A 9,251-nucleotide genomic window follows, 5' to 3' on the forward strand; every position below is an offset into this window, starting at 1 on the left:
AAATTACGGAGGCCTGCCTTCTCACAGAGACGCAAGTTCTTGTTCATTTCAGTGCTTATAGCAACTTCTCGCCCATGCCACCAAGCCCTGGGGTGCTTCCCACACTCCCAGTATTACAGGGACATGCTCTGGTGCCCTTGCTGACATTTTCAGCTGTAGATTCTGGACCCATTCAGGAATGAGCTTGCTTTGAGCTACCCAGTCCTCCTGTTGGTGGTGTCCATCTGCCCCTCTGGGTGTGGACTCCTCATTCTTATTTTCACAGCTTCAGCTAAAAGGAGTAGGAGTCTGTCCTGTGCTGAGAACCCTCCACAACACAGAAAAGTTGACCCCCTCCCTCAAATATGCGAAAACAACTGTGTGATCACTTGCCATATGCCAGGCACTGTGCTAAGTACTTGACATGAGTGATATCATTTATTATTCCTAGCAACCCTTTGAGAGAGAGACAATGGGGCGGCTGGCTGGCTCAATCAGTGGAGCATGTGACTCTGATCTCAGGGTCTTGAGTTCAAGCCCCACAGTTGGCAAAGAGCTTACTTAAATATACATATTTATTCAAATATATGTTTATTAATATTTAGATATGTTTTAGATATGTTTAGATATTTAAATTATTTATTTATATTTATATATATTTATAAAAAGCTTACGAGAGACTATGATTGTATTCATTTCTCAGAGGAGAACACGGAGAGGTTCAATCACTAGCCCAAGGTCACACAGCTGGTAAGTGATAAGCTAGTGAGTGATCAAACCCACACATGCTTTCATCAGCTATCCTATAGGACTCTGCCCAGCCCCACCTTTGAGGCAGTTCCCTTGGAAACAGAGGCACAGGTGCAGCCACACTCATCAGCAGGTGGCCTGGAAATGTTGCTCAGCGATCCAGGCAGCAAGTGGATAGCCAACAGGTTATGGGTAACACTGGGGTGTGAAGTGTGGGGTACTACAAACCCACCTGCCCCCCCTCCCCTCTTCACCAGGCTGCCCTAGTGCCATGTGCCTTTCAGAACCAGGGAGTGAACTGGTATTTGTGCATAGAAATTTGTGGGTAGAAATTTGATGTGTCCAAAAAGCCACCATCAAAATTATGAAACACCACTCCCACCATGCTCCTCAAACTGGAGTCTGAGCAGACTCCATACTCCTTACACATTTTTCCCAAAGATTTGGGAGGAAGGGCACCTGAATGCCTCAGTGGTTGAGCGTCTGCCTTAGCTCAGATCGTGATCCCAGGGTCCTGGGATCAAGTCCCACATCAGGCTCCCCACAGGGAGCCTGCTTCTCCCTCTACCTATGTCTCTGCTTCTCTCTGTGTCTCTCATGAATAAATAAATAAAATATTTAAAAAAAAAAGATTTGGGAGGAAAATATCACGTGAATGATACATTAAATATTTTATGTCAAAATATCATGGTGAGGAATGCACAAGTTGCATGCCTTGTAAAGAATATGTATCATTTTGGGGCACCTGGATGGCTCAGTCGGTGAAGCGCCTGCCTTTGGTTCAGGTCATGATTTCAGGGTCCTGGGATCGAACCCCAAGTCGAGCTCCCTGCTTAATGAGGAATTTGTTTCTCCTTCACCCTCTGCCCCTCCCCACCATTTGTTCTCTCTCTCTCTCTCTCTCTCTCTCTCAAATAAATAAATAAATAAATAAATAAATAAATAAATAAAATCTTTTCTTAGGGACGCCTGGGTGGGTCAGTGGTTTGGCGCCAGGCTTCAGCCCAGGGTGTGATCCTGGAATCCCAGGATCGAGTCCCGCATCGGGCTCCCTGCATGGAGTCTGATTCTCTCTTCTGCCTATGTCTCTGCCTCTCTTTCTCTCTCTCTCTCTGTCTCTCATGAATAAATAAATAAAATCTTTTTTTAGAGACACTTGAAACTCATGTCTGATGCTTCCCGCTATGTTCCCATGCCCATCTACTCAGCGTTCACTATCCTCTACTACTAGACATGCTTTGGTGGAAATGCTGGACACATCCAAGGCCCATTAGGTGAGCTAACTGCTGGCATGGGCCCCAAAGGGAGGCCATCAAAGACGGGCCTACATCCATGAATCTGGGCATGCAGGCAGGGGTCCAGCACCTCTTCAGGAATGAGACCTGGCATGGCACTGTGCCAAGAAGAGATGCTAGGAAGAAGTGGGGTCCACCTCCCTCCCTCCCAGTCCCTGCCTCCCATGTTGCCTGTTACACACTTGAGATGAGGGTGGGCCCCAAGGGTAGCGGGGGAAGCCAGATTCCCTACAAGCCAAAGATTTTTTGCACCTGCAACAAACAAATGAAGCAGGGAGGCCATGTGGACTAAGCTGAGCAATTCCCCAGAATAAGGGCTTAGTGCTATTTTCAGCACAGTCACTGACTTGCCATATGATGAGCAAGTCATTTTACCTCCTTGCATCTCTTCCCTAAAACGAAGCTGACTGGGTCCTCAGCCTCTCTCTCTGCAGCTCAGAGGACTAATAAGGTGGTGCTGTAAAAGCAGCTATAAAAATCCTTCATCCTGGCTGTAGTGAGCTTAACAAGAGCAAATGGAACTGCCTCTTTGCAACTGGCCCTGAAACGAATTAAGCAGGCACCCAGACACCCAGGTGCTCATTTCCTTCAAAATCCTCACTGTTCTCCTTGGTCAAAGCTATCTGCCAGTCATTTCCTCTCAAGAGGGGTATGCAGGATCTCCCGTCCCCCTGAGGCCTTCCTTTTGAAATCAGGGAGTCCTCCTGCTACCTCAGTGGAGAGCCTCATCTTGCAGTGGACACGCCTGAGGAGGACCTGAGGCTCAGTCTTGTTGGCCTTTGGCCAATTCCCTGGCTCGGTTCTCTGATGTACTCCTGTCCCCTCTTCATTCTCTTCCTTGTTAGAAGCAGCTATAATTGGAAGGAAGCTCGAACTTCTCATTTTTCTTCAACATTCAGGCTCTTAGCTCAGAGGAAAGGGCTTTCAACTCCCAACTCTTTGCCAGCCTCCCAGTGGCAGCTCCCAGTTGTAACAGCCACGTTTAGCTCCTGTGGGCCCCACGGCTACCCTAGCAGGGTGCCAACCTATGGCATTGTGCCCAGGGCAGCAAGAGAAAGGACTTTCAAAGAGCCACAGGGGAGGGGGAGGTTCAGCTCCCAGGATCATGGCAAAATGAACTAGGAGGCCAAGTTAGCCTGGCTTCCCACCCCCTAGTGGCCTTCCCTGCACCTTCCTCACCAGGATATCCCGGGTCCTCATGCAATTCCTTCAGCTTCTCAGACCTCTAGATGGTGATGACATGCTAGGCCTGCCCTCCCTTTAAAATGACCTCTTCTTCCTCTTCCCCTCACCCCACAAAAACTGGTATTAGGAGCATATGTTAGGTTTTAAGCCATCTGATTAACAAATAAAGCAATTTGTGTTGTGCCTAAGAGCTTCCTGCAATGTTAGATGTAGTCATGGCCAATAGGGAGGCAATGAATCTGATCTTTTAATTGGTATGCATGCTGTGTGACCTTGGTAACGTGTGGCTATGGGAAATCCCTTCTCTCAATTATGGAATTATGACAGTGGGGAGTGGCCAAGCCACTGAGATAATACGTTCTCTATGATTTCTCTAGAACCCTAATCACTCCATCCCTTGGCCTACCCACTTGTAAACTAAGGAGCCCATCTGACCTTCCCTGCTTGTGGCGAAATCTGCAGTAGGGGCAAGCTAGTTTGCAGTTTCTTGGGAGCAGCTGTAATCCCCGCTTCTTAGAATGATTTCTAGGCAAAACAACCAGCTATGACAATGGCAAGAGTCTTGGCCACCAAGAACAAAGGAATCAGTAAGAAAGTGAGAGCAAGGACAAAAATTCTTGCCCCCTTTCTAACCTGGCATGGCAGGAATATTCACACAATGCCTCCAGGGACCTGGAAAAAATTCAGCGAACCAAGTAGCAAGTGGACAGATTTCTCCCTGCTGAACATTAGAAAAGATTTTGATTTGACTTGCAGTTTCTGCAGCACCAAGCCCACGCTAGCTTGGCTCTGTAACAGAGCTGCAAGCAAGGGCCACACACCAGGAGCCAGAAGACTTTGGTTCTACTCAAAGTGCTTCCAAGAACTAGCTGCGTGACCTTGGGCATTCACTTCCTCTCTCTGAGTATGAAGTTTCTCGCTATGTAAAATGAGTGGGTTGAACTGGAGAGCCTATTAAGCTTTTAAAAAGCACCTTTTTCTACATACTTTCATTGAAGTATTTTAAAAACAAAGGCAAGTACTTCTAGCATCACCCAAACATTCCCCCAAATCAGTAATTTAACTGGGAGAATACCAGACCTCAAAAAAGTCAAACAAACACCAGAGCAAACGACAGAGCCCACTTGCCTCTGCGGGGTGGGGTGGGGGCGGTTATCCTGTGCTATTCTGCACCAGGGTGTGCCAAAGTCTCCCATCTCTCTCTCTTTTTAAAGATATCATTTATTTGACAGAGCACAAGTAGACAGAACAGCAGGGAGAAGGAGAGGGGGAGGGAGAAGCAGGCCCTCCACTGAGCAGAGAGCCCAACTCAGGCTTCGATCCCAGAACCCTGGGATAATGACTTTAGCCGAAGGCAGATGCTTAACCGACTGAGCCCAGTCACCCCTAAAGTCTCCCATCTCTTACATTTTTAGATGATTCTAGCTTCCTGAAGTACTGACCTTTGTACAATTAAGGTTACATTCACAGGAAACCAACTTAGAACCCCCAGGAGAGAATGCAGCTAAAGGGTCCAGCCAAATCCAACTTAAGGTAAAACAGGCAAACTGTGCTTTGTGAGATAAAGCTTCTGGAAGAGGACTAATTTTAAGATAGACTTCTGTTAATAAAAACCATGATTTACATATATGTCCTTGCATCCACTCCAAGGGCTATGCTGAGGGGTGTGGGAGATACATGGTCTCTGCCCTCAAAAAGCTCGCATGCTTGCTGAAGTCACAGAAAACATGAGTCCAGGAGTTCAGGGCCAACTGCTGACAGCTGGTGAGCTCAGGGTGGGGGTGGCTGGCTACAGCACTTGGGGAATCCTCTCCAGATTTGATGCACTTTGTGGCGGCCTCTGAAAGCCCTCTGCTGTGCTTACAAGTGAGATATCCAGCTGCCATCACTGAACAACATGAACAATGAAGATAGGTCATGCTAGCCTCTAGAGGGAAAAATCAGAACATGGGAGGCAGAAACTGTTGCAGGATTTCTTTTCCCTTGGTCCATGGTTCTTGGTCACCCTGCTTCGAAGAGTGAAGAGATAGACCAGACAGATGAAGGGTGGTGGGCAGCAGAGCAAAGTTTATTGAGCACTAGTACAAAGCTCCCAAAGAGGGAGGGGACCCAAGAGGGTTGCCATGAGAGTTTCTAAGTCCAGGGAATTTTATGGGCTTGTTGGTGGGCTCTTTGCTCTGATTAACCCTCCATGCAACTGTCATGCAATCAGGTTTTTTGTCATCTATCACATGGGAAAGGTTGGAGGGCTCCTTCCAAGGTGGTATAAAATCCTTTTAAGGGTGGTTTCCTCATAGGGCCTTCATTAACATGAGAAAGTCCAGGGCACCTGGGTGGCTCAGTGGTTGAGCATCTGTCTTTGGCTCAGGTGTGAGCCGGGGATCCTGGGATCGAGTTCCGCATTGGGCTCCCCATGGTGAGCCTACTTCTCCCTCTGCCTATGTCTCTGCCTCTCTATGTTTCTCATGAATAAATTTTTTAAAATCTTTAAAAAATGAGAAAATCCCCTGCAAGAAATGCTAATATCCAGGAAGAACAGGAAAGACTGTTTGAAGAAGACCAGGAAGCTCAACTAGTAAAAACTGATCCTGGAGTAGCACCCAAGTTCTGATATTTAAGTGGCAGGCCCAGGAAGAGAAGACTTTGGTGTCGCTACTTTCTTGTAGTCCTGCTGGGGGTGGGAAGAGAGAACACGGCCTTCTTTATCTGCTTCTAAAGTAGCCATTTGTAAGTCTGTAAAACATATTGAGGAAAGGGGCTATCTTTTATTCATTTCTTTTTTTTTTTAATTTTTATTTATTTATGATAGTCACACACAGAGAGAGAGAGAGGCAGAGACATAGGCAGAGGGAGAGGCAGGCTCTGTGCACCAGGAGCCCGATGTGGGATTCGATCCCAGGTCTCCAGGATCGCACCCTGGGCCAAAGGCAGGCACTAAACCGCTGCGCCACCCAGGGACCCTCTTTTATTCATTTCTATAATCCAAAGGCTGAGCACTGTACTTTGCCCACAGTTGCTGCCCAAGAGGTGCCTGGTAGAGAAACATCTGATTGAATAAATGGATGAATTCAGACTCTCCTATAACGTCTGGGATCTCAGGGGAAGGCACAACCAGACCTGCCCTACCGGGTAGGGGAGGGAAAAATCCCTTCCAATGAGGAGGGTGTTTACAAAATTCTCCCAGGGGCCCTAAGCTTTACTCTGATGAGTCCAAGGTTCCTTGATCATTTATCTGGAGGACGATCCATAGTGTTCATAGAACTCTTGAAGGGGTCCATAATCTCCAAAAGGTTGAGATTCATAAATAATATTCTTCTGACCCTCTTGTTAAACCCTTTAACTAATAGCCCAGTTAAGGACATGACTCACCCTCCCAACGTGGTTTGCCTGCCTCCAGTCTTCTCCCTATTATTCATCCTCTCTACAGATAAATTTGCTGAAAGCACAATTATGATCATGTCATTCCCTTACTCCAGAATGATGGTTTCCCATCCCTCGCAGAATAAAGTCTCAACATAGTACCTGATGCTCCAGCCGAAGTAGAGGACTTCCTTTTACTTAAAATCCCTCTCTACTTCCTCACCTTTGCTTCAAGCCTGGGGAGACTCACTTCTTCCCAGTCATTGCCTGTCAAAACTCTACTCATTCTTCACCCTAACTCATGTAGTTCTACCTTCACAACCACCTCCCGGGATGTGCCACTCAGAGGTGATACCTTTTACCACTGAGTCTGTGTATCACTTTTTTTGGGTCTTGTGGCCAATGTCTAGGTGTACCTCCAAAATCCATTTTCCTCTTCTGCCTGGGCACAGGGCCACCTCCCAAGATATTTCCTGGTCCTGCTTGCTAGGTATGACTTGCAACTAAGTTCTTGCCATGTGACAAAGCTCTTGCCAAAGGGATCCGATGGAAAGTGAAGTGGACAAATTCCACCTGACTTGCTGCAAAGGAGATCCCTTCCCTGGAACTCTTTCTTCCTTCCCATGAGCTAGAATTGTGGATGTGCCCATTACCTTGTGGGGAGAAGAACTGCTCCACTAGCCTAGACTGACCAGCATGTAATGTCAGAGAAATCATCTGTCTTACTCAAGCTGCTGCATTTAAGGGCTCTGCCACAGTGGAGGCTTCTCTGTTGTACTGTGGCTTATAATTATTTATGTAAGTGTGTCATTTTCTCTACTAAGAAGCCGACTCCTTATAGGTCTCCCTGCTTCCTATCGTGCCCCCTGCATGCTATTCTCAGCTGATATGATCCTTTTAAAAGGGAAGTCAGATCATGGCATGCTTTGCTTAAAACAACAACAACAAAACACTTTACTGGGTAAAAGCAGAAATCCATAGAATGGCCTACAAGGTCCTATAAGGTCCATGATCGGCAGCCTCCCACCGATTGCTCTTGCCTTATTGACCTCATTTTCCTTATTTACTCTTCCAGGTGTGCTCCAACCCCGCTGCCCCAACACTCACTCTGTACCAGACACACCACCCACTCTACTATCCTGCAAACAAGTTAGATACTCTCCTGCCTTGGGGTCTTTGCTTCTGCTGTTCCCCCAGCTTGTCCCAGACAGCAACATGGCTCCTTTTTTTATGTCCTTCAGGTCTTTGTCCAAATGTGACCTTCCCAGGTCAGCTTTCTCTGACTACCCCATTTAAAACTATACTCTCCCTCTCCCCTACTATCACCCTAGCACATTATCCCACTTCCTCGCCTCATTTTCCTCTACAGCACTTACCACCATTTGACATATTATATATTATCTTTAACGACACCTTTCTTGTTTGAGAGCAAAATCTCCACAAGAGCAGGGTTTTTTGACTGTCTACTATCATATTCTCAGAGCTGGGAACAGGGCCCAGTACATTAAAAGTAGTCAACAGGGATGACTGGGTGGCTCAGTGGTTTAGCATCTGCCTTTTGTTCAGGTCATGATCCCAGGGTCCTGGAATCGAGTCCCACTTCGGGCTCCCCACAGGGAGCTGGCTTCTCCCTCTCCCTCTGCCTATGTCTCTGCCTCTCTCTGTGTCTGTCATGAATAAGTAAATAAAATCTTCCAAAAAATAAAGTAGTCAATAAATATTTTTTGAATGAATGGATTCCTTGGGTGCAAATACTCTCTAGTTCCCTCCATGCCTAGCACACTGCTTTTTTTTAAAGATTTATTTATTTATTTTAGAGAGACAGAGTTGGGGGGTCGCAGGGAGGGTGGAGAGGGAGAGAATTTTAAAGCAGACTCCCATGCTGAACACACAGTCTGACCCAGGGCTGGATCACAAGGCTTATGAGATCAGGACCTGAGCTGAAACTAAGAGGCAGAGGCTTAACCCACTGAGCCACTCAGGCGCCCCCACACTGCTTTGCATGCAATAAAGCACTCAGTAAATATTTAATGAATGAGCTATGGTGGAGGGTTACTAGTATTCTGTCTTGCTGTTTGCTTCCTTCTCCAAGTACCCCTAGATACCTGGGCCTATGCTAAATTTCTGAACTTGTAGAAGTATGACAAACAGTCAGAAGGAGAGGTCTTCTGTGGACACTCCTGAACATGGCAATAAGAGAAAGATAGGATGCTATTCTGAGTATTTTCTACCTTTACCACTTGGACAAATCCCTTCCCATTTCTGGGTCTTAGTTTCACCATATGTAAGATGAAGCTAGGAGACGAGATGATTTCTCAAGTCCGTTCTATTTTTACAGCTTGTAGTGATGGTGCTCATAACTAAAATTGTATGGTTCTAAAATTGTATGATTTTTTTCTTCTAACCTGTGCTCGGAATATGCTTAATGAAAATGTAGGGTAAGGAATGAAGATCTTCTTTGGTCCCATTAGCAAGTATCATTATAGAAATAATAGAACATGGCATAAGAGGCCACATTAGCAACATGCAGAAATGAAGCTGAGGCTCACATGAGGCAGATAAAACCAAAAACTAGGTTTTGTGATTCATTCTGGGTTATTTATCTGAATTCCCATACGTATACTATATATACGTATATATATTTTCTCTCCTTTCCAAGGATTAGATAAAGTAGACCTTTAT

The sequence above is a fragment of the Vulpes vulpes genome, chromosome X (assembly GCF_048418805.1).
Source record: "Vulpes vulpes isolate BD-2025 chromosome X, VulVul3, whole genome shotgun sequence".
NCBI lineage: Eukaryota > Metazoa > Chordata > Mammalia > Carnivora > Canidae > Vulpes > Vulpes vulpes.